This window comes from Mixophyes fleayi, chromosome 1 (genome assembly GCF_038048845.1).
Source record: "Mixophyes fleayi isolate aMixFle1 chromosome 1, aMixFle1.hap1, whole genome shotgun sequence".
Taxonomy (NCBI): domain Eukaryota; kingdom Metazoa; phylum Chordata; class Amphibia; order Anura; family Limnodynastidae; genus Mixophyes; species Mixophyes fleayi.
In genome coordinates, this window is record NC_134402.1 from 378,376,347 (window position 1) to 378,403,483 (window position 27,137).

General features: G+C 40.4%; 1 protein-coding gene across 4 annotated transcripts in view; it reads left to right on the forward strand.

The window, feature by feature from the left end:
* Positions 1-24,480: 24,480 nt before the first annotated feature.
* The window catches only part of SEMA6A (semaphorin 6A), a 156,520-nt gene continuing 153,863 nt past the window's right edge, over positions 24,481-27,137 (forward strand). For 3 of the 4 annotated variants that reach the window (XM_075179394.1, XM_075179402.1, XM_075179412.1), the window contains exon 1: positions 24,482-24,908. The gene's annotated coding sequence lies outside the window, so the exon portion shown is untranslated. Of the gene's footprint in view, positions 24,909-27,137 lie in introns of all 4 variants that reach the window. The other variant, XM_075179421.1, reaches the window with a different exon arrangement.

Genomic DNA, 27,137 nt, shown 5'->3' on the forward strand with positions numbered 1-27,137 from the left:
TATTGTTAAACTGTAAAGAACAGAGTCCAATGCAGACATTCATGAAAGAGGCCAAGTTTCTTCAATGTACTGTACTGCAATATTCACAATATGCTGTGATCAAGCTGTGGGTTGTGTTTTTAAATTAAATTTAATGAATTGAGATCACATTCTTCTGCCTGCCCGGACTGACCTTACATTTTGTGAATACAGACTCCTGGTTTGTGGGTGACAGCAACTGTAGGATGCTGCACAATACTTGTGTAGAAAAGTCTGAAATTTCTTTGAGACCAGATACTTTGAAACACTGTTTTGAATCCTGACCCCACTTGCCAGAAACTGCTAGGGTTCTGACATTGTGCACTGTCAGAAAAGAGCTAGTCTCTCTGCCGCTGAGTTATTGAAAATTCCCATGTATGCATTCCTGAATAACACCACCAAGTAAACATCTCACTTTATGTTTAACATAGAAAGATAGAATGACAACCAGATTTAGAAAAGAAAAAAATAAATATAGTAATAAATTTGAAAGTGTAATTTCCAACCATCATAAATATATGTATATATACATCATGGAAGATGCTGATGTCAACATTTTGCTACCTCAGCTAATTAATTTTGATCAATGCAGATCATGGTTGATCTTATCAGTTTCAAACAGGATGATGTCTATACTTAATTTGATAACATCGTTCATGAAGTTGTAGATCTTTGGAGCAATGTTAGGAGGTAGTCATTGGAAGTGGGTATTTGAAATAGACTTCTTGTTGAAGTGAACGAGTTGTGGATATGAGCAACATCAAAATGCTCACCCTTAAACAATAATGAAAAATGAAGTCATAAGCTAAACGCCCATAAACCCAGAGGATATGGTTAACTTTTATGCTTACCATGAGGTCGTAAGTTCACTGTAGATTCCAGCCAATGGGAGGGTTATGGGAGTATCCTGTGGGATAGTATAAATCCTCCCACAAAACATACTGGATCCTTCTTTCCCTACTGAAAATCCCTCCCACCCTCCCGTTAGTTCCATTATGTGCATATGTTTATGTTTAACAATTTATTTTCCCTTTACAGAGCAGGCACAGTTGGCAGAAAGGTATTTGTGAGTCGGCGACCAAATCGCACAGTGCTATCGCTGATTGGCCGAAGTTCACTACCCTCTTCAAAGTACTTTGGCTCTTAGTCCCTTTGTATGGGGGATCCCTTGACCAGACTTGTGTGCGCTAGTCATTGTAAGTCCAGATGGGGTGTAGTCACTCTTCGTCGCCAGATTTAGCACTGGCCAATCGTAAAGGACTTTGGTCATGGGACCAGTGGTTAGTGCCAGATGGCCATACACTGTTTGGTTCAGATATTGGTCATGGCGCCTTGCAATTTGCCTTCTCCACCACCATTTAATTTCAATAAACTATGACCTTTATTTCGTCAAAATATTTGTGTTGTGTCTTTATTTTAAGCAATTAGGACTTAAAGTTTATTTTGGGATAGCAGAAATGTGTAACATCTTCATTCTGGAGTTTATAGAAACTGAGCATCAGATTCCAGGCTCCCTGCCACAGTCTTATAGCCCGATAGCTAGAGAAGCACAACCTGCAGATCTTAGTAACACTTAAAAGACTGTAATAACAAAAGCTGCAATACCACATATATCAGCAACAGTTCTACATGGAGGTTCTATAAGTGTATTATGTATGTCAGCTAGGGGCTCTTTTATGTGACACAAGTATGCGGTGCTGGTTTCTTGAGTACACATAAATTATAGATTAATTGAGTCCAGACGATGTCTCTGGCAAAACACACACAGGAGTAATCAAACTGGGCAATTTGGGTGCTTAGCAAACACTAGGCCAAAATTACTCCTTGTTGTGTCAAATATGTATAAAACCTACCAGAACCAATCATATCTATTTCAGACATTATGATTTACCGATGACTTACTTGACATGTGTGTGCATGCATCGGACAATCCCATTACATGGAACCCTGTGTGATTTGTCATTCTGCCTGATCTTGAACAACTATTATGTTAAAATTTACATTTGACTTCTGAATGACTGACTACCCATCTTAGTTTTGACCTTTAGCTGTCTGCAATCCTCTGATGATCATTACAAAAATATATTTGTAGATTTTATATTTTGAGATTAGCGAGAGGTCCTGTGTTCCAAGGTCTTGTGTAGATAGGTCTTGTGTTTCATTTACACTATGTTTACAATTAGGTCAAATTTTTGCAACTAAAATTGGCATTGAGATTGCTAATAGAAGTTCTCTATAGAAAGCAAGCTGTCTTTTCATTATAATAACTTTATGTGTATGATGCAGTGTCATGTGATAATAATGTGATGTTCATTGTACTGTGTGATTTACATACAGTTATTTTTGCAAGTGAAGGAAGTGAGAAATTGCAATGATTTTCAAGTAAGAACAAATGTAAAAAAATGTGTATATATACATACATGTTTATAGTGATATATATATATATATATATACATGTTTATAGTGATGTATCTATACATATATGTTTATAGTGATATATATATATATATATATATATATATATATATATATACATGTTTATAGTGATGTATATATACATACATGTTTATAGTGATGTATATATACATACATGTTTATAGTGATATATATATTTATATATATATATATATATATATATATATATATATATAAATATATATATATATCTAATATATAAATGCTTAGTGGCGTCTGTCTGTGTGTGTGTGTGTGAAAAAAAAAAACCAAGTTGCAGCGCCACCTGCTGGGCAGAGTTATACACTGACCTACTAAATTCTTAGTGTGTGTGGGGAAAAAAATTCAAAAAGGGCTGAAATTTGGTAGGGCTCAAACTCATTTTCGTGAGGTAATTTTACCTCATGAACACATGCTTGCGTCGGGAACTAACGCTCTTCCCCTGAGGAGGCCTGGGCTAGGTCCAAATGCATGACAAGAACCTTTTTAAGACCTTAAGTAGCTTGATTTGACTAGAATGCATGAGTATCATGCACGGGTTAACTTGTATATATATATATATATATATATATATATATATATATATATATATATATACATGTTTATAGTGATGTATATATACATATATGTTTATAGTAATGTATATATACATACATGTTTATAGTGATGTATAGTAATCTGTATCCAATGTCATTCATCTTAAATGTCCATTTTTGCTTATTTTGAATATTGAGGTATATAATATTCAAGCCTATTTGCAATTATGAGTGGTGGATTGGTGATTATGACGGGGTTAGACGTTAGGTTCGGGGATGAAGGTAAGAAGAAAAGCTAGGAGAGCATTGCAGTAGTAGAACTATAAAGTATTCATACTTTAATAAATAAATTTAAATAGAATTGCAGAAAACACTGTTTACTGATAGAATTGCTAGGATTCTCTAAAACAAATGCAAAAAGACCAAGATGCCCTAAGCGAATATATTATCACACGGTGTAGTACTATTGTATGACCAGACAGACTAATATTAATCTAAATGGGACAGGAAAAGCAAGTAACTTCTCAGTCACTGCTCATTTGTGATAGAAGATAAATTGAGTGTTCAGTGTTTGATCTGAGTCCAAGGTGGCTGCCATTCCTGCTTATCCCATCTCGCAGCCCTCTCATCTTGCTGTCATAAATAGTCAGAATAATGCTGCTGTTTCTTTTCTTTTTTTTTTTTTCAAATGACATTCGTGTAAAATTTGCTGCAAGATTCCCAATCAGTCTCATGTTTCTGCAATGTCAAACCCACTTTACAATAATACATGTGCCTTTGGGGATCTTAGAATTGGAACATTCCCAACAACATAATCGAGATTATTTAGACATACGGGATTCCGGAATCCTTGGCATATTTTTTGCCAAGCATTGCTTGAATTTCATTATTACTGATAGGTGGTGGGCTCCTATGTCCAAGTATAGGTTTCCAATGGGATACTGTAGGTGAGCTTTATTTGTGGCTGCACATTGCTTTGTTCCAAACCTCATTGGGCTTCTACATGGCCCAGTCCTTTGGCTTTGTAATGTCAAAATTATTTTTTGTTGTTGTTGGATTGGTGGCTCACTTATTCTTGACTAAATGAAATGATATTCCACTAATTGACTCCTTGCTTATTTTCAACAAAGGCAGGTTTAGTCACACAAACCTATGTTGCTAAATCAGAAAGGTCTAGTCATTCAGCGCTAGGGCCAAATGGACAGAGCCTATGGATTTTTTTCCCATCACAGTTTACATCTAAAAGTCCATAGTCAGATGTTAACTGCATTTAACAGTCTTATTGTGGCTACATACACTGAGATTTGCATATAGTGGAGAAAGAAACAGCCAAATTAACCACTAAAATGCAATGTGTTTGGATCATCTCCATTGCCAGTCTAAGTCCTGGATGATCTGTTCCCTTCTTTATGTATCATGTATGTCCAACTGACTTTGCACCATCTCCACTTGGATGTCCCATGCTATCTAACGCTCAACATGTCCACAACTGAGTATCATCATCTTCCCTCCTCCCGGTGTCACTATCCTCTGCCCCTCGAGTAACCCTCACCATTACCAACATCACGCTTCCTCCCCAGCCCTCAATGACATTTCCTTAGTATTAGCTTTGACTCCGCCCTCCACTCCATTTTACATGTCCAGTACCTTGCAATGACATGTCATCTCTTCCTTTAAAAATATGTCCCTTTCTCAATTTTCTCTAATTATCTCCTGAATTGATTACTGCATCTTCCTCCTATCTTAGCCTTCTCCTCACTGGCCTATCTCTCCTACAATCCATCCTAAATGGCATGACAAGATGGATCTTTCTCTCAGGTAGCTCTACATAATAAGCTCTACATCTGCTTCACCTTTCTGTCAATCCCTATACTGTCTCCCTATACCATCTAGAATGCAATCCTAGCTACTCACCTTTATAACACTCACCAACACGTCACCTTCATAGATCTCTGACCCCCAAACAAGATATTCTCCTTCATGCCCTGTCTGCCTATGACTTGCGTCTTGCCTCTACTCTGATAGCTGCCTCTCATTCCCACCTCCAAGATTCCTCCTGTGCTGCTCCCCACTTATGGGACTCCCTGGCCACCTGACCAGACTCTCCCCAACATTTAATCTTTCAAGTACTGTCTCGAAACCCACCTCTTCACTATAGCCTATCCTACTCTCACCTAATACTACACATTCTGGGTGCTACACGGTACCATCCCCATCTCCATTCAGAGTTCCATTAGATAATATTGTCTCAGCACTGCCATATCCCTCTAGACTGTAAGCTCTTGCGAGCACGATCATTTCGACTGTCCATCTTTTTGTAAACTTCGTATGTTCAAAAAAATAATGGTAGGTTAAATGGGTGACAAAATTGGACCCCAGTGTGTGTGTGTTTGTGAGCTAGGATATTTAGATGGCAAACTCCAATGGGGCAAGACAAGCTATTCTCTCTGTACATTTTCACACCATATGGTGGTGCTATATAAATAAACAATAATAATAATAACGATGTACTTTTACAGTTGTGTAGTTTTTTTCCCTTTCAAATAAACAGTGATAAAGATTCATGTGGCACCTGCGTGCCAGAAATCCCTCTCAAAGAAAATGGTGACTGTTTTAGGTGATGGCACATGCCTGTGGCACTTGTACACTTCTGGTGTTATCGGGACTCGACCACCGATAGCCCTCCTACACAGTCATAGTCCAGCAGCCAAAAAGTGTCACAAAGGAGTGCGTGAATGCATTTAAAAAAAAAATCCACTTATGCCATTTACTATATATTTTAGGAGTGTTTTTCTTATTATTAGGAAATTTATTTGCCTTTTAAGAAAAACAAAACAAAATCAATGCATTTTATTAACGTGGAGTTTGTATGTTCTCCCCATGTTTGCACGGGTTTCCGTTGGACGCTCTCCCACAATCCAAAAACATACTAGTAGGTTAATTGGCTGCTATCAAATTCACCCTAGTCTGTGTGTGTTAGGGAATTTAGACTATAAGCTCCAATGGGGCAAGGACTGATGTGAGTTCTCTGTACTGCGCTGCAGAATTAGTGGCGCTATATAAATAAATAAATGATGATGATGATTATTAAAATTTTTAGACATTTCAAATTTGCCATTTCAATCCTAGATTGCAAGCTTGCGAGCAGTGTCTTCTCACCTCTTTGTCTGTTTTACCCAGTTTGTTTATTAGTTTACTGTGTTTGTCCCCAATTATAAAGCGCTACGGAATATGTTGGCACTATATAAATAAATTATGATGATGCTATTTAATGTCAAAGGGGCATATTCAATTGTTGGCGTTACTGGCCAAAGTAACGCGGCGCGCGCACTATTACCGTCATTACAGTAATAGTGCGCGTAAATACCGTTATTACGGTACCTTTCACGCTGGATTTCAGCTCGCGGCTCAGGGAGCTGCGAGCTGAAATCCAGCTTAGTATTACCGTAATAACGGTAATACTTTTTACGCCGCGGAAAATGGGAACAATTAAATATGCCCCAAAGTGTCTACATGTTTCTAATATTGTACCGCCTATATCTTTGCCGCATACAGTAGATGCCAAAGAGCATAACATCAGAAATCAGAAGTCATGACCTATAAGTACAGGTGCCCAACGCAAGCGAGAATATCAGACATTATAGCTTTTGAAAAAGAAGAAAAGCGTTTACTAGAGTATAATTGCCATAACACTGGGTTACATGACAGCTGTTCACAGTTAAGATGATAAGATAAAGAGTCTCTTAGAGAGAGGAAATAAGGATGAGAGTATTTGAAAATAATTACAGTTACTTACAAATGGTCGGACTTTGCAAGTAGATCAGACCGCGCAGCTCCCATCAACGTCACGTTAACCATCAGACTGGCGGCAGGTCTCACTAGCCCAAATAATCCATTTAAAAATTGTTCTTTTCAGCAGCACTTCCATTGACAAATGGAGATCCTGGAAATAAAATTTACTCTTTTTTATTTAATTTTGAAACCGTTCTGCAATACATTCTTACTAGCACAACAAACCACTTTTTATGTATCTGCAAAAATAAACATTAATAGCAGAGATGATTTAATTAAACCGCCTAAAATAGAGGCAGCATTTTTCTAAACACATTCACAATGCAAACAAGACAACTTAATTGTTTGTTTCTCTAAGGGAAGGAGCTAAACTAGAGAATTAATTTGGTTCAGCGTGTGAAACAATTCGTTTGCTCGGCCTAATTCTAAGAATTAAAGAAGTTTTCTCATACACAATCAAGATGTAAATCAGTTCAGGAGAGTGAAGATGATGTCGCCTAAGTCTTTTATACCAATAAATAAAGGCGAGGATGAAAAAAAGACCTTGTTCAGGACAAATGGGCATTAAAGATGTTTCAATGACGTCATCGGTAACACTCAGCTTGCTTGGGGAGGCCAGAAAGGGGCTGGGGGCCCACACATCAGGGGATTAGTAGAACTGTGTTTCATCTTTAAACATCATGCAATTTTATATATCATCTATAGGACTTTCAGATGCTTTACTAAAATGGACTATTTAAGATTAATATTTAGTTTCATATAAACTCCTATAAACATGCACATTCGGGACTCATGTTAAGCTGAATGCAAATTGTGTTTCTAGTGTATAATACGCTTCCAAAACTAATAGTTTATGCGCCTGCTCAGATGTAAAAAAACATATTGTGCGCCAAAAACGCAATATGAGTTCAATTGACCATGAGACCCTCAGGGGTAAATGTATGAACATGCGGGTTCTTCAACACCCGCGTGTTCAGCGTGTTCGGCGATTAAATTTCAAGCGGCGCTGCATTGTAAAGGGAAGTTTCCCTTTACAATGCAGCGCCGCTTGACATTTAATTGCCGAACACGCTGAACACGCGGGTGTTGAAGAACCCGCATGTTCATACACTTACCCCTCAGTGTTACAGAATAAGCAAAAACATGTGAATCCCATGTTTTCTCCAGTATTTTACCAGTACTATACTTACAGCCAATAATGGCATACTTGTAGTCTTCACGCGTGTTATTCCAATAAGCCAACCTGCACACAATGAACTGTTTAATGCTAGAAATGTTTTTGCTATCAGTCATTTAACTCATGCATATCCAACACATGTTGCCCGCTGGATTATTACTGACAATACAAGAAACTGTTCCATCTGTACAATGTCGCAAACCGTCTTTTACTCCCCAATGTTTTTCTTTCTTTTTTTCTGTATCAAAGTCATTATTATTTTTTTAAGGATAGATAGATTAGAAAAAGACACGCATAAAAACAAACTAAAAAAAAGGAATATTTCATTACTCTATTTGATTGTTTTCACACAATTTGTTAATAATACCCAAAATAATGTAGCATATGTCTCCCGATTAAAGTGCCACTAAATATAATGTACCTTACTAAAGGCAATGATAGCATCCAGAATATGATATGTTCAGTTATCTGTTTTCCCTTTGATGGTATGCTGGCAGTACACTACTGCACAAGTCATTTGGATGAAAGTCAGAGTACACAGGGACAGGTGTAAGTGGACAAAAGGAGGAAATCAATAATAATTACTGAGTGTCACATTCATTTTCTGATATTATTACAGTTATTAATGCAGTACATTTTTGAGTGCACGACAATCACGAAAAATGTGTAATTATGACATACATTAGCATCTCTTTATTGAAGAAATAAATATTTATGTTATTTTTTTTAAAACTAAAGGAGACCCAGATGGATCTCTCCTCTTGCCACCGTTATTATATGTTTCTAAATTCGATAATGCAATACCCAATTAAATTGTTCAACAAGTACCAAGAACGATGCAATTAGTAGTAAAACTTTATGTCCACACAACCACACATACAAACCATTTCAAATTCTCTCTCATAGGGGTCAATTTATGACCCTTCGTTTTTTTCTGTAGAAACTTTTCAATCCTCATCGCATAGATGCGGATTGAAAAGTTTCAAAAAAGAGAAATACTTCACCTGCCAGTCTTTAATACATAGCGGTACTGAGCACTCCCCATACATTGTTATGGGGAGTGCTCAGAAAAACGCTAATGGGTGCAAAGCAGCAGATATCTCCGATATAAATAGACCCCTTAGAGATGAAGAAAATGTTTTGACAAATGTCAAGATTTTACAGCTATCAATGTTTAGAGGCCAATGTATCAGTTCATGAAGGTCTTGCCAAAAAATGTTTGGAATTTTTGACTTGTTATAGCCTTGGAACGTTTTTTGTTTTTTGTTTTTAAATGTCGGTTTTGTTTGAAGCATCAATATAAGATTTGCAAGTAATTCATTCCAAAAGAATCTAGGTAATGCCCAGAAGTCTATTCACATTTTGACCTATCTGTGAGGAGTTTGTATGTTCTCCCCGTATTTGCGTGGGTTTCCTCCGGGTGCTCCGGTTTCCTCCCACACTCCAAAAACATACTGATAGGTTAATTAGCTGCTATCAAATTGACCCTAGTCTGTGTCTGTCTGTCTGTCTGTGTGTGTGTGTGTGTGTTAGGGAATTTATACTGTAAGCCCCATTGGGGCAGGAACTGATGTGAGTTAGTTCTCTGTACAGCGCTGCAGTATTAGTGGCGCTATATAAATAAATGATGATGATGAAGTTATCTTTTTTGCATACTGCACCTGCATAGGGCCTGATGTAGAGTTGAACGCAATTTACACTCCCCCATGCCCACACAGCTTAACCAACCATATTGTTGCCAGCCTAGCAAAATCGTGGGGAAATAAGCATGATAAGCATGAGGGTCCCCTAAAATTTACCAGCACCAGGCTTTGTCAGCCTGGACTGCTGGCACTACAGTGTGGGGTCCTCCTGATTAATGACAAACCATCCTTAAGCCGATCAGCACGGGGCTGGATTCCCTAGGGAAATTTGGTCTGCAAAAAAAAAGTCCCCCCCCACCCAATGTTTAACCAGCCCTGTGCTAATAGCACTAGGGCTCTTCCAACACTCTTACTACACCCCTGGGATGGTGGATGTGGGTTAATATTAATTAAGTAAATGTATAAATCTATTCCGTCCCTGGTGCACTACAGGACCCTGCATACCCAGGCTGGCATTAAGCGTTTGGGGATACTGGCACTTGTAGCACTACAAGCATCAGCCTACTGATGGCTTCTAGAGCATGCTGGCACTTGGGGAACCACAAGTGCCATCATGCCCTGGCACCCTGGACCCTCAGAGACCTGCAGTGTACCAAGGAAAATTAAAATAAAACACACACGCAGGTTTCCAAATAATTTTATTTGCAATAAAAACAAACCAGCACATCCTTCATTCACCCTCTTTATTGCTCACCTTGATCCAGGCTCTTCATCTGTAATTAGTCCAGGGTTCCTTGGCTTGGCAAAACAAAAGCTGCTAAGAGCTCTCGTCGACAATGAGCTCTTAGCGTCTGTACAGTCAAATACAATACATGGGAATTTCCCATGGCCTGAACTCAAGCCCTGAACTTAAGCTGTGGGAAGTGCCAATGTTATATATATGACCAGCGCCGGACTGGGATTAAAAATCAGCCCTGGCATTTCAAGCATACAGGCCCATCTCTGTTGATGAGCAGGACAAAACTGTGTGCCGCTGGGGGGCATACCCACATTATGTTGGGGGCATGGTCAACGTGGGGCATTGATACATACATTATAATAAAACATTACATTTATGAGGCCCTCCCTATCATGCCACCCCCCACCCCAGAAACACATTACAACACCCCCAGTCCACTGTACTTATCTATGCTTCTGATGCTGCTGACATCCATCAGGGTGGGAACTTCCTGTAGAGTGAGCAGGGAAGCTCTTAGTCTCACAAGATTAATAAATCTCATGAGACTTAGAGCTCCTCGGCTTGCTCTGCAGGCTGTGTCTTATCTAGGAACTGGGAGTAGCTATCCGCTCCCTCCTGCTAACCAGAGCTGGATTTAGGCTCAGGGGGCCCTAGGCACTTAAGACAGGGGGGCTACTATGATGTAATATGGTTATTAGACACATTTTCAACAAATACACAGGCAATACTGTGAGCACTACTATTAGGTGCACACAGTTCTGCCTTCACAAGCAGTACAATGTGAAGCAGTACATACCTCCCAACTGTCCTTGTAATCAGACCAAATCCTGACTAAGCGGGACATTCACCCACCAAATTCAGGACAGTTGGCAGAATGTCCTGGTCTCTCTTACCTGTCTTGTCATTGTCTCCACTTGTGGCTGCTGGTGTCTTTAGATCAGTTGCTGCTTGTCTGGATCCTGGAATGTTGGGGGTCCTATTTGGGAAAAAAAAGGGTTACATGAAATTTAGAAAACTCCAACCAGCAGAGGTGTTAAATCAATATAACACCTACGTTTTAAAATTAGGCCTTACTCCAGCCCCAACATTAAAATGATAGTATTCACATTTGATAAATACATCTATTTCCCTCCAACTAGCCCTGACATTAAAAAGTATATACATTTAATAAATAGACCTATTTCCCTACAACCAGCCCCAACATTAAATTAATAGTATTCCCATTTAATAAATAAACTGCTTTCCCTCCCTCCAAACAACCCCAGCAAGAAATTAAATAGCATTTATATTTAATAAAAATAACCATTTCCCACAACCATCTCAGGCATTAAATAATTCATAATTTAATTTAATAAATATACCTAATTTTCCCCACATTCACTTAATAGCACACATTATAGTCATATACTGTCCCCCACACACATTAGTCATATACTGTCCCCCACACACATTACAGTCATATACTGACCCCCACACACATTACAGTCATATACTGTCCCCCACACATACATTACAGTCATATACTGTCCCCCCACACATACATTACAGTCATATACTGTCCCCCCACACATACATTACAGTCATATACTGTCCCCCCATATACAGCACAGTCATATACTGTCCCCCCACACACATTATAGTCATATACTGTCCACCCACACACATTACAGTCATATACTGTCCACCCACACATACATTACATTCATATACTGTCCCCCCATATACATTACATTCATATACTGTACATCCACACACATTACAGTCATATACTGTCCACCCACACACATTATAGTCATATACTGTCCACCCACACACATTGGCCATTTTTTATTTTTCCCCTCCTACAGCCATTGCCTCCATGCAGACATTTTCACCCCCAATTCCCCCTGCAGACATTGTCCCTCACACCACCCCCTGCAGACATTGTCCCTCACACCCCCGCTGCCCCCTGCAGACATTGTCCCTCACACCACCCCTGCAGACATTGTCCCTCACACCCCCCTGCAGACATTGTCCCTCACACCCCCCCTGCAGACATTGTCTCTTACACCACCCCCTGCCCCCTGCAGACATTGTCCCTCACACCCCCCCCTGCAGACATTGTCCCTCACACCCCCCCCTGCAGACATTATCCCTCACACCCCCCCTGCAGACATTGTCTCTTACACCACCCCCTGCCCCCTGCAGACATTGTCCCTCACACCCCCCCTGCAGACATTGTCCCTCACACCCCCCCTGCAGACATTGTCCCTCACACCCCCCCCTGCAGACATTGTCCCTCACACCACCCCCTGCAGACATTGTCCCTCACACCCCCCTGCAGACATTGTCCCTCACACCCCCCCCTGCAGACATTGTCCCTCACACCCCCCCTGCCCCATGCAGACATTGTCCCTCACACCCCCCCCCCTGCAGACATTGTCCCTCACACCACCCCTGGCCCCTGCAGACATTGTCCCTCACACCCCCCCTGCAGACATTGTCTCTCACATCATCCCCTGCCCCCTGCAGACATTGTCCCTCACACCCCCCCTGCAGACATTTTAAATCACTTCTCCCGTACAGTCTCCAGTGCAGTTATTTTTACTCATTCCCCCCCTCCCCTCCCCCCAGTACCTGTCACTATCCCCGGACACACCAACTCACCTCAACACCCCTGCGCGCTCAACAGACCGACGGCTCCTGGACGGCTGCGTGACGTCATGATGTCACATCGCGCGGCCGCGCGGAAGTTAAAAAAAAAAAAACTGGAAGCGCAGGGAGTGTGAAGCTGTCTGGTCCCGGAGGAGGGGCCAGCCATCAGCGACTGCACAGTCAGCGACTGCCCCCTTCAGAGGATCTTAGACCTGACATAGGGGGGTTTGTGCCCCCTTCGCATGGTAACGTATGTGCTGCCCGGTGGGGGGAAAAAAAGTGCTGCCAGGAGGTGCTGCTGCTCGGGTGGACAGAGCGGCCCATCAAGCCATCGGCCCTTCTGGCATTTGCCAGAAGTGCCAGATGGCCAGTCCGCCCCTGTATATGACTATACTGACGCTAAGAGCTCATTTTCAATGGGAGCTAGAGCTGGTAATAGAAAATTCGGGGAGACCCAACGCTTGTTGTCCTCCTGATTTTGCTAGCTCCAGCCTAGGCTGGCAGCACTATGGTTGGTTAAGCTGTTTGGGGGAGGGGGGGGGGGCGAAGCTGTTTTTTTACACATTTATTTATTTTTTTCAAATTTTTTTACTACAAAGACTGTGCTGATGGTCATCATCATCAGCAAGGATCTTGCACCAGGGAGAAGTACCCACAACAGATATGTCTCCTATCATCATCACCATTTATTTATATAACGCCACTAATTCCGCAGCACTGTACAGAGAGCTCACTCACATCAGTCCCTGCCCCATTGGAGCTCACAGTCTAAATTCCCTAACATACACACAGACTAGGGTCAATTTGTTAGCAGCCAATTAACCTATCAGTATGGTTTGGTTTTTTTTGGAGCGTGGGAGGAAACCGGAGCACCCGGAGGAAACCTACGCAAACACAGGGAGAACATACAAACTCCTCACATATAAGGCCACGGTCGGGAATTGGACTCATGACCCCAGTGCTATAAGGCAGAAGTGCTAACCACTTAGCCACCGTGCTGCCCCTAGAGGTCTATCTGCTGTTACTTCCACCTAAGCATAGCACGTAATAGCAGTAACACGCCTTTACTTTGCTATGCTCCTCACTACATTCCCCATTCTCTCTAAAGGTGGAGAGCCAGAAGAGCTTCTTGTGCTTACACGTCAGACTTACGCCTGATTCTACCTGAAACCCGCAGCTTAGAAGTCTCCCTAAGTTTTCTCACTATTTTCATCTAAAGATTTGTCGATCAGTTTGCCAAAAATAAAATTTTTATATGGAGAATCTTTCCACAAAACAAACTATAGGAATTTCACTTTTCTCTAATATCTCTGTTTACCTAATTTAAAGATTTGTTTTTAGCCCATTTCTCTATTTTGCTTTTGTTGAAAGCTGCTAAATATTCTTGTATTGAATTAATATATACCACAAGTGCTTGATCTGCTTTATCAAACTCTCCTGTCCTTCTGCCAGTTTTACCCTTTATCTTAGTGACCTGTGTTAAATTTTCCACCAAACCAACTTCTTGTTTCATCCCCCCGTGATATATTTGTCAGTATTCTGAACCTGATGAGTTTTGTAAATTGTGTTTTATTCGAGCTGCGCTCTATTCATTACGTCTCACCTTGACAAGCTAATTATAATCAGCTCCCGCTAACAAACACAATGCTGCACTAACATATCTGTGTATTTTATGTCTTGCAGCCCACAGATCAATACTGTTCTGACCATGGCACGCTTATCTGGCAGAATATTAATAAAAATGTTCACGCCGCATCCTTATCCATGTGTATTATAAGTAGCCTGTGAGTCTTCATTGTTGTTACAGCAACATATTTGTGCGACTATTTTTTGTGGTTTACTCCTAAGGGTGGTGTCACACGAGCACACTTCATGATAGAATCATTTTTATACTGTCTTAATGCAGCTGGAAAAATACAGTGCTTTTAAATCTCACATCTTCTAATAAGAGCTAAAACGATCTGTGTGACAGGGTCTACTCAAATATCATGTATTCAATTTGAAAGAACTTTTATTGAACGCTATGGACAAAATGGTTCAAAACGCTGTAGTCAGCGTTTTAAAATGGTTAAAATGCTCCTGTGATTATTGTTTTTCTCATGGAAATTAATTTGGAGTGATTTAATGCTACATTTAAACATGTAGAGAAAAATTTCCTTACCTACAAACCCCTGCATACATTTCAAATCTCATATCAAAATACTCTCCCTCCCGCCCTCTTAGATCTACCTCTGATCTTCACCTTGTCTCATCTCTATTAACCACCTACCACTCACGCCTACAAGACTTCTCCCGTGATGCTCCCCTTTTATGGAATTCCCTACCACGCTCAAGCAGACTTTCCCACAGCCTTCATATCTTTCAATGCTCTCTTTCCATCTCTTTTTTAGAGGTGACCTTATCCTTAATAACACTATTTACACTTATGCCCCCTCACAACTATCCCAATCTCCACTATGAATCTCATTTACTCCTCTTGTTTCAGCTGTGCCCTCTTCCACTTAGAATGTAAGCTCTCTAATGAGCAGGGTCCTTTATACCCTTTGTTTTCATGTCTGCATTTTTTTTTGTCTACCTTGTATGTCCCTGTTTCATGTATGTACTGTTTTCCCTACTGTACGGCACTGTGGAGCACTGTGGCGGCTTACAAATCTGCGATAATAGTAATAATAATAATAATAAAAATGCCAGTCTGACAGCACCAGGGAAAGCTTAATACAATCATATTTCTGTTCAAACATAATTTAATGTTGCATTAAGTGATTTTCTATTTAGTTTCAATAACTATTTGTAGTGCCTGCGCCTGTGAGAGCCAGCGCATGTCAAACGAAACACAGTGAAACTACTCGGGAACTACACCCCCCAGACTGCCTTGGGGTGAGACAGAGTTCAGAGAGACACACAGAGGCTGTCAAGGGAGGGAAAACTGTGTGTGTAGCTTGAAGAGCAGAGGAAGGAGGAGCTGGAGGGCACAGAGGAGGTGGTGTGGGAGAAGCTGAGAGCCAGGAGACCAAGCCATTGAGAGAGGGAGGATTGGAGAAAGCCGCACTGTGGAACCAGAAGACAGGTTCATTACTCAGAGTCCCAGAGAAGGAGAGGAAGGGACTGGAGAAAGATTAGAGGAGTGTGAAGACAAGGTTGTTTGGAAAAGAGTGGGACAGGCTGACAGACATCATTGCTGAGAGGAGTCGCATTGAGAGTGGCAGTTGGAGAACTGTGGAATTATTATTTATTGAATGATCTATTTGCTGGACTGACATCTGTGGCAGTTAGTTAGACATGGAATTGCTTTGGAGACCCGAAGATATTGATTTGAAACCCTTTTACAGGATTTTGTTTCAGTTTCAAGGGTAATAGTACAGGGAGAGACAGCCAGGGATTTTGGGACTGAGATATCAAGAGGAAATAGTTTGTTAAATCAAAGAATAATTGAGTGAGTAAACTGCAACTTTAAAATTTTACACATTCTGAATAAAAGAAAGCGGGAAGTTTCATTATTTTAACTACTAGGGGGGGGGGGGACCTTCATTTTGTTGCACATGTTTCTACCTCCATTCTGAGAAACCTCAACTGAGGGAGAAGAAGTGTTGGAGACATGTGTGAGACATATATATTTTCCTTGTAACTACAAGTGGCATATTGTGGCTGCTGGTTTTGTGCTTTGCCAAGTCCAGTGATTTAAGTGAGCAACGTAATTTCTCTATCCATCTGCATTGTATATATGACATTATATATAACATTTTATTGCATGATTTCTGTATTGCACCGTACAAGCAAGTTTAAATGTGTTAGCAGCTTATGGTTATAGAATACTGCCTATGTATTTAGAGCATTGTGTATGGTTTCTAGTAACAACTAGTATTTAGTGGACGGACAAAGTAATTAGCGGGCCAGAGGAACCTCTTAGTTTGATAAGGCGTCGAAGGTGGGGAAAGGAGAGTCTCTCCCTATAGTACAAAAACTTTGTTTATATATATTATATCATACTTGACCACACTCCCAGATTGTCCGTCTCTCGAATTCCGGGTAGGTCTCCTGGATTCCCGGGAGAGTAGGGCATTCTCCCGCATCTGCCCACTTCCTAGTGAAGAGAGTAGGATTTGAATTCTCGGGGAATCGTGTCATTTGGCCCCGCCCACCCTTTGAAAAGTTGGAAAGTATGTACTATATATAAAAAAACCTGTTTATGGTAAAATATCTATTTTTTTATAAAAACAGAGAAAACATTTAGTGGTCCCCAACTTTTAGAAATAAACATGCCGATGTGGCTTCTAAAGACCAGACATTTTATTCCTGTAGTCCTATAGCTCATCTAGATAACCCGTGTGTGTGGCAAACAACCGCACTAACATGCTTCAATTGCGTTAAAAGCTCAGTGCCCAAATCTCATCCAATTTAGCCACCGGCAGCAGAATCGCAGCATGTTTGGTCATCTTAATGCGGTCCTGTTAGTGCAACTGAATGACGATCAGATAATATCCAATCAATGTATTGGAATGTGAGTGTACAACCTAGGTGTGCTAATTAGTCTGACTAGCACTGAAATAACCCTGATGAAAGAGTCTAATGTGTCTCTGAAATGTTATGTATAGTAATTGATAATAGTTTAAATTCAGTTGCTGACACCTTGTTGCAGTTAAACAATAAGAAAGCCTTTTAGAACCAATCTTTGTCCTTGCATTGTGTTGGTCACCTGCTGACAGTGGATTTGGATATGGTGACGTGAAATAACTGCCCTTTGAATTATAAGAAGTAAAGATGAGCAAAGAAATTTAAGCAAAATTTTAATTTATAGAAATATCAGTGTTTTATGGTCAGCATAAGAACATATCTCCTATGTCCTTATGTCCTCTATGGTCACTATCGCAAAGTGTTCACCTTTGCGATAGTGACCGGATGGGAGAGCAGTAAGATGCGGTGATGGATCCGAAGATCCCTCTACCACAATGCTCCCCCCATAGGAGCAGAGCTGAAAAATTACACATACGGTAATGTACGCCAGCCTGAACTGGCCTACATTACTGTATGTATAATTGCCTTTTCGAAACGTATTAAATTGCAGTATATAGCAGTCCCTATAACATCTATGGGGACTGCTCTGGATTTCGAAAAAAATGCAAAACAGATATCTATTATATGTGCTGCAATGCACTGTTAATAAATGTGTGTGCACATTGCTGAATTTAATCATACTTGCCTACTCTCCCGAAATTTCCGTGAGGCTCCCGAATTTCGGGGAGTCGTGCTGGACTCCCAGAAGAGTAGGCAAGATGGAGGCAGGACGATTTTGCATCACTAAGCACTGTGCCTGCTATGAAATGCCGAGAACTTTGGCTTTTCCTAGCATGGGGCAGGGCTACGGTGATGCCACCTCCCACCCCCTGTCACATGACTTCTTCTCTAGGATCTCCCAGAGGAGTTGTTTAAACAGTAGTCAAGTATGAATTTAATGAAAAAATTAATAATAAATAGGCCACAATAAGTGATAACATCCCACTAGCTGTAGTAGTTGTGCAGTGGAGAAGTGCTATTAAAACCGCGGGTACAATGAGGCCCTTTGCTACACAGATTGTAGATGACCTATTTGGTTACTGACTCAGCATCAGCGAACATATGTTGTCCATACCGTACAAAAGATCACTAAGGTTCTTTTTGAATAAACAGGCATAGGCAAACTGAGGGGGGGTGGAGTTCTAGTGCCCGGAAACCCCCCTCCAATCCTGGGGCACTGTATAATTTAGGTGGCTGGACCCTGCCCCCGCTTCACACAGCTCTGCTTGAAAAGGGAGAGCTGCGTGCACCTATCAGTAGTGCATGCAGCATTACCCAGGTATATTATAGGGATAGGAAGAGTTGGAGAGCAACCAAGCACTGTCTAAAATTATAGCCATACTCCCATGTGTGCTGGTCATGCCCATTGGTGGCGTGGTGTTGAAGATCCCCTCTACAAATCCTGCGTTTGCCCCTGATAGGATCAGTGCCATACAAAATAGATGGGGGCTTTCATATTTTAAAATATTGCATGTCCCATGCACTCTTGCCCTATTTTAGAACATGCATTCTTCCTATCCTATGCCATTCATCATTAGATGCAGAAAAGGGCCAGGAAGAATCTGACAAAGAGGGGCCTGGATTTCAGGCTGTATTGGGGTACTAGGGCAACAAGGGGCTTTATGATATAATCATAGAATTGATTGGTGCCTTATAATAGCTTTTCCATCTACAGCAGGAACTAGAATAACTTCTATATTTCCCTGTATAAACTAAGTTTTTAATGTACAATATTTATCAATAATTTATTTTTGTGGATGCAGTTGCTGCTTAAGAATAGTCGGTCTACATTTACTGCCAACTATGCAGAACTTTGTGCAAGTCTCTGACTTGTACCACATTACTCCTCTGACTTTCACTGTCAGACGCCAAGAGATTATTCTAATACATGGACTAATGAGCCCACTGCTATAAGCAAACACATTCCACAAATCAACATTTTTTTCAATAATATCATATTATTATTTTGCATTTAAATAATAAATCACATTCATTCCATTTGGGAATATGTCGTCCCTACATAAATTATTACTGTTTGTATTATCTCATTTTAAAAGGTAGCTAAAAATAAAATGCACAGTATTGGCTTTCAGATTTTCCTTCCTCGTTACAAATAATAAAACAAAACTTGTACAGACAACTGGGATGAAACATCAGATGTTTTCAAAGTAGCTAAGAGCATATCCTTGTGTAAGCAGATATCATTAGTATAGTATCTAGACATGACTCACCATAGACAGAACTTAAAGCTTTGTTAAGATGACACCTGATAAATACCTTCACCTGTAATTCAAACTTATGTCACTTATACGCTGTGTGAAGAAAGCCACAAAAGGTAATATATAACCTACATCTGCTGCTTTGTTGTAATGACTAAACATTAACTGTGTGAAAACTACTGGAAAGCATTTGTCTATTCTAGGTGATTATTTTACTCAATGGATGCCTACAAAATTTTACATGCATTTGTTTAATAAAACAGACCAGAGAGATAACAAGGGGGGTTTGCTAAACAAACAAAATGTAACGCATATTTCCTTGCAAAACTTTCCCCTTGTCTGCCGTATACGTATACAAGTGCACGCCTCCCTCCTGACTTGGAAAAGCATCTATGTAAACGCTTTGCACATCCTACTGCGGGATGTGTGTGCCATAAAAGTATGAACATTGCTTTAAAGTCCTGACTACTATCACTTTTGGATCCCTAAATCAATTAAAACGTTTCTGTTTTTCTCTTTTTGATGGAGCCCAACATGAGTAGGGCCAGCGATTGCATTTCCAACATCCCCCTGCCTGAAATCTCATGCATACGCCACCCTGCATATCAAAGCACCTATTACGATCAAGCGGTGTAAGGTGCCTGCGCCCAAAAAATTATATTTATATAAATACATGACCAGGGGTGGGGGCTTGACCAGGGGTAGGGGTTCACCGGTCTTACTGTGGTCATGAGTGTGTAGGGAAATCAAACTTGTCTTTATATTGTGTGCCACAATTAAATGTTAATTACATGTGTTTTTGTCTGTATAACCACTTGGCTTGTAATTGGGTTCATTACTGCAGCCATCCCACATTAAGTACTCCATAGTCTGCTAAGCTTCTCCCACTGGCTGAAAAGTTTAGCACTCTAGAACTTGGCACTACCTTGGCACGAGACGCTAAACTATATACTTACCTGTGATTCCTGTGAAAACAGGTGCAGTACCGAAATAAATAGGCACATTAAGTCAAAAAGCAAAACAAAACTGCATTGGTTTTGCAGACCTGCACTTTTTCAACTTATGAATATGCCGTATCATATTGTCATGGTGAAAGGGTAAATTGCACAAGGAAAAATGTTATAAGCCTTTGCCTTTCATCTGTCCGTTATGGAAGAGGTGCAAAAAGGCCTACAAGTTTACAAGTATTTTGTTTTTGCACAGGAACTTTATATAGAGGTCTATAAATTTGCACCAGTTTGCAGATGCATACCTCCGACAATTTCTAATTAAAAAAATCAGGACAAGAACAGCGAGCCACAGATACACCCAGCCCATGCCCGGACTAACCATTCACTGCCTCAATTTGCTGTAACCAAGCCCTAATATAACATTGTCCTATTGCCCACAAAAGATTCGTACTGTCTCAAGAAAATTGGGAATATTGGGGATATTAAGAGGTTTGCAGAACATCTCAATGAAACTATCACTTGACCGATACAAATTGATATATTTTGAAGAGCATCTCAACCTTGAAAATCAAGAGTTGCCCCACAATTGCATCCCTCAACCATATAGATCTCCTAGGTGTTTAACCACTCACATTTAAATGCTGCACCAGATTTGTGTTTTTACCACAAATACAATCCATATAAATGTATCTAAAAATGAAACCCAAAATGAAAACAAATTATATTCTTTGTGTCCATACCCGTTTGCATCAATATTTATATTTGTGTGAATATTTGTCCAAGTTTTATGGATGCTGCTTGTTCATTTCAGTGCATGTAAAGCCTGTCTTTGCCCTTGAAAAAGACCACTGATAGCAGCTAGCAAGGAAAATCACTTGTGATTGGCTGAGCGACCAAGGGGAGTTTTAAAAAAACTTCCTGTGAATTGCAAAAAAAAAAGATTTTCCAGTTGACAATCCTATGAAATAAAAGAAAATCTAGATTGGATTTGCATTATGCATTCCATATTAAGGACATTTCCCATCATCCAGTCTACAGGAAAACCATTGGACTGAAGGGTGCATTAGCATATAGTGGTGTAATAAGTGGTGAACAAGGGTATCAGAGAAACAGTTTTATTTAGTTTATTTTTACAAACATGTGTTGTGCTCCCATAACACTGGGACCACGCAGGTGACAATGTTGCTGCTGGGTAGAGCGCCAGCACTTTTCAGTGCAGTGCTGGTAGTCTTTGGAAGGTGGGCTGCTCCCTTTTTTTCCCTTGTGATTTCTTTCCCCAACTATGATCTAGATTCAGGCTGATGAGGCTGAGATGGTTCACACTATGACAGAGAGGACCCCACATTTTGGGTTTCCTTGTTATAGTGGGACCTCACACTCATTGTCCCCCTGTTTTAATGGGAACTAGCTTAGCCTGTATATCGCTGGTGCTTTTTTGTCGGGAGGGTGGGCAAGCACTTTTTTAATTTTGTTTATTTGCTAGCTAAGCGTCTCACATTTATTTCAATTGGTCATTAATTTCAATGGAGACCTCCTTAAAATGAATGGGCAAATGAAAAGCTATGTGCTACTTGCATCTGCACGCATTAGCAAGTGCACCCAGATGTCGGATGCATGTGATCCACATATCAACTCTGGATCTACAAATAAGAGAAATCTGTTACTACGTGTAAAACAACAAGGTGATTATTTGCAACTTTTCTATTTTAAATATACATGGCCTAAATCATTCATCCTTTTATTTATATAGCACAAACATGTTCCACCACGTTGTACACTCTGAGTGAAACACACATAATGGTGCAATACTAGCATTTGCATGGCATTCGCTTGTTATAAATTTCAATGTATATTTTTGTAGTCTAACCTGCAGCAAAGGTGTTCTATTCAATAACATAAATTAGGTCAGCCAATCCCTTGCTTGCATAAAGCTTTACAAGTAATATGCAGCCTCAATTATGTTAATTAAGAACAAAATCCATGTCCCCTGCTGCTACAGTATGTGCCACATTGATGGAGTAAGAATATTTGCAACAATACACATTAAAAGACTACTGATAGCAGAAATCACATAGGTACATCTAAATTATGTCCAAAGATATATAAATCAATAAAAAGGAAGTAAATTATAGGCTAACTCCTTATCTAAACAATCTCCCAGTAATTTAATAAAAAGAGCAATATGCCCATCACACACACATATATATATATATATATATATATATATATATATATATATATATATATATATTATAAAGGAAACATAATCCCTAGATCTGTCATCATATGATAACTCTGAGTAGACAAACAATGGGAATACACTGTAGTCAATGCTCCTGAGATTGCGTTTCTCCTGAACCTGCACTTTCCTGGTTTATGTCTGCAGGGAATATGCATAATCTGATTGCAACTCTCTTTATAACTAATTATATTATGATAAGGGTGGAGGAGACATGAAACTCAAACTCCCTGATGTAAATCAGAAACAAAAGAATAACATAAGCATATAGTTATCAGATTATTGTTAGGCAAAAATAAAAAAACTCACTGAGATTTAATCAGCCATGCAAAGCACTGCCAAACTAAAATGTATTTATACTCTCCTATTTAGCATTGGGACTGCACCTTATAAGGCATTATCTGCCCTTGTGCCTGTTTATTGTAGAAGTTGTTCCGTGCTGTAAATTTTTATAAACGAGACTTTCTCAATCGGCACTCACACAGCCATCCCTAAAGACAGTTGTATGCCAATGGGAGCTGCAAGGAGAGTAGCTGCCTTCATACAGCTGGTCTTGTCTGGCACCTGCTGCTGGCTGCACAGGACTTGTGCGCAATGAGCCATAAGTAGCTCAGCCACCCAACAGCCTAAGCAGCTCGGCTCTGTTCAGCTAGACTGGCGATATCTCTCGACCAACAGGGAGAACTGCAGCGAAGCGTCACGGCGTGCGCTGCCAGAAATCCCTATGACACAAAACACACAGTATTGTAATAAAAATATATATAAAAAAATAAAATAAAACGTGTTCAAATGAGAGTGCTGCATAAGTAAACTGCTTGTATGGTCTGCTTCAAGCTACATTAAGCTGTTGTTTTGTAAATATTGTCACCATTAGTGTGGAAAAATGAGAACTCAATCAGCAAATGGAAAAATCTCATTGCATTGCATGTGTTTAGCGGAGATAAGGGATAATGGAAAATATTTCCCTTACAACCAGTAAATGCACTTCTACTTTTCAAATATAATAAATATCATATTACTTGCTGCTTTCTTTCCCCCCCCTGCTGCATAAAACGAGCCTATCTCTGCAAAATAGATAATAGGCATAATATTACTCAATTATATGATCCATTTTATTCCAGGAACAAATTATGAATCAGGTTGCAGAACAAACGTAACCTCTGGCTAGCATATGCCTTACACTGGCTGAATATATTTATTTAATGCAATAGTCTGTCATTTTAGGAGAGCGACAGGAATCAGTCATCAGTGGCTGCTAATGTGATCTCAGATGTGACCTATTGTTCTGTAGAATTAGTATTGCTCATCCTTCCAGTGCAACAAAATGCTCTCGGTTGCAGTTTTGCCATCGATTTAAAATCGTATTATTAGTGAAAGCGGTGACCTGTTTCATTGGGATCGTGTTGATATGTTTTGCACTTTATCTTGCACATGTCTGACAGTAATGTGATTGGACTGAGCGCGCTCCAGCTTCTGTGCGATCCGCTCCAGGTTTTCACAGCAGCACAATAAGTCCATAGCAGAGGAGTTTGGAGACGATCTGTGGGGAGTGGGCGGGACTTAGGAGCAGAGAGGCTGAGCTCAACTCTTCACCAAATACAGTTCAATGAGCAGCAGCTAGTGCGAGGAAGAACTGCTCATTCCTGCTGGGAATCAAGGGAAATCACAGGAGTTTTGGAGAAAACTGTATCTCATTGATCCAGCCAACATAGACCTGCTATGACTTGTTCCCATACATCCCGATCCCATTGAAGGTGTCTTTCTTTGAGTGGAGTCATTGTGGAATTTGGATTTTTATTAGAGGAAGGAGTAGCAGCACTTTTGCTCTTTATCTCTGCACCCAGGAGCTAGTGCTGAATTTGTGATACAAATAGCGTTACATGTGTAGTAATGACTAAGGATTGCCAAGGAGATCATATTGGATCCGTTTTTCCAGTGGGATCCCTCTCAGTGGATTACTAATGGGACTGTACATGAGCTAGCCCTGATTCTGCACTGCCTCTGCATGTTCCCAAGGTACAGTGTTCTGCTATTCTCTGTATATGACTGAACCAAATTGTATGTAGGCTGTGTCAGACCTTTCTATGGTCCTGTTACATGTAATGCTGTATGTTTGTAGGAATCATGTTCCCAGTATATGATAATAATTAGGATGGTGGTGTGGATAGATAGAGCTGGCTGTGCCCATGATTTCACGTGCAGTAGAGGGGGCACACACCGCAGGGGGGCACAGGCACGTTGGCAGGAGCCTGGTTGCTCACAGATACAAAGGCAGGGATGGTCTGATGAGATCTTCTTCCTCTTACATTGTGAGTGAATGGCTCGGAACCAAGCGTGCAAATGCGAGTGTCAGCGCTGCTAATTCTGTGCATTAAAGAAACTTGTGAGTGGTCCGGGGGTAGCTAATTGCTGCTGAACGGCTGATTTGTACTTTCAGTCCCCTGTCTGGTGTTAGGCGGTGGGCTCTGTACATCAGCCCAGACCCCCTCAAATACTTAAAGGTTTAACGAGGATGAAAGGGTCGTGCTGGGGTCGCCTCTAAATAGCTACTGCATCCAAACAAGCTACATTTCCTCTCCCATCCTCAGTTCCGGACACTGTTCATTGCAATTTAACCTTAAATTCCCTACCCATGCATGTGTATACTAAGCTTCATTCTCCCCCTGCGTGTTATAAAGTTGCAAAGAAAACATTTTAGGAATTCGGATCTGAATGAATCTTTCAATGTGTTACCCTGGCACACCCACCAACCTATCTGTATGCTGCCAGTCTATTTTGTAGTAGTATTTTATATTACTATTCATTAGAATTAAAGGGCTCTTGGAAGCCCTTACTTAACAGTTCTGTGCCAGAGGAGAACAATCCAATCAGATACTTAAATGGAAAATTCTCATTATTATAGAAATATATTCACATCATGTATATTATTCGACTTTAATGCAATTAAAAGAGATTTTTGGCAAGTTTCCGTAGTGCAGTTTGTAGGCGTGCAATGAAATGGTGATAAGCTATGATGAGAGAGGATCCAGGCGCTGTGACTGTTCTGTCAGCTGCCTCCTGCGCCCCGGTGCTCCCTGATGAAGTGCACGGTAGCTGATGCTCTGCCTTCTCATGTGTATGAGAGGCAGTCATCTGAGAGTAATGTTCTCTAAGTGCTCTGGCTGTGAATTTGAACGAGAAATAGTGGGAGCTTTGGGAAGCTGGCTGCAAATCCCCCCATGTGTTGTTTTTCCCGGCTGCCTTCTGGAGCTTGGTTCTGCCTGGTACATTTGGGGAAATGGAGCAGAAAGTCAGGGAGCTGGTGGGCTGCCTCACTCCCAAAGGGGCCCTAAAGCGAAAATGAGATCATTACTATAAAATGTCTGAGATGGATTTGGGGAAAGAACAGGGAGCACTGAGAAATCGCTGCAAACATAGAAATATCATGCCTTGGTGCTAACCACCCACTGTCAGTCTTATGCTAGGTCTAAAAAGAGAAAAAAAAAGTCATCCTGTGGTCTGATATATTTTGTTTACCATTGAAATTAGTTTAACATGTCCTTCAAACTAGATAATAAAACACATTTATTTGAATTATATAAGGAAACTATTGATGGATAACCAATTAGTCTACACAGTACCCAATAGATGACTTCCCCATGTGTGCCCAAAGACCAATACGGACATTTGAATTTTATTGATTATGTTAACAGCAATTTTTTAGTCTGTTGGTAGAATAGAAAACACACGTGGTGCCTGGAAGATACAACACAAGTTAATTGCGTCCAACCTCTGTGTCTGCTCTGTGTCTGCATTACCTTGTAATCTGGACACCCAGCCGTTTCACTGCTCCAAGGAAGTCAATTGTGCCCACAGCAGTGAATCTCCTAATGGCAATACAATATAAAAGTGCTTATTTCCCTTAAGTGTGCTTCTGTTTTTTAACTGCTCTGCCAGGAGGCTTTGTCTTATTGCTCTAGGAAGGATTGATTTGTCTTTCCCATTTCCAAACTACCAAGCATGTACAAAAAAAAAGAAGGGCCTGTTTAAACTTCATCTGGATCAGTGCATTGCACATAATAAACTTGTGGGCGTTTCAGTACTCTTTTTATTGAAGTTGGATTGATAGCACATTTTCTGTGTTGTTGGAATAAGAGAAAGCCCAGGATATTACTGTGTGTCTCTTATTGTGTCCTCAACTGATATAGAAAAGGTATAAAAAAAAACTATAAATGCTCGGTCACCCACTGCTGTTTGCCCTGTTAT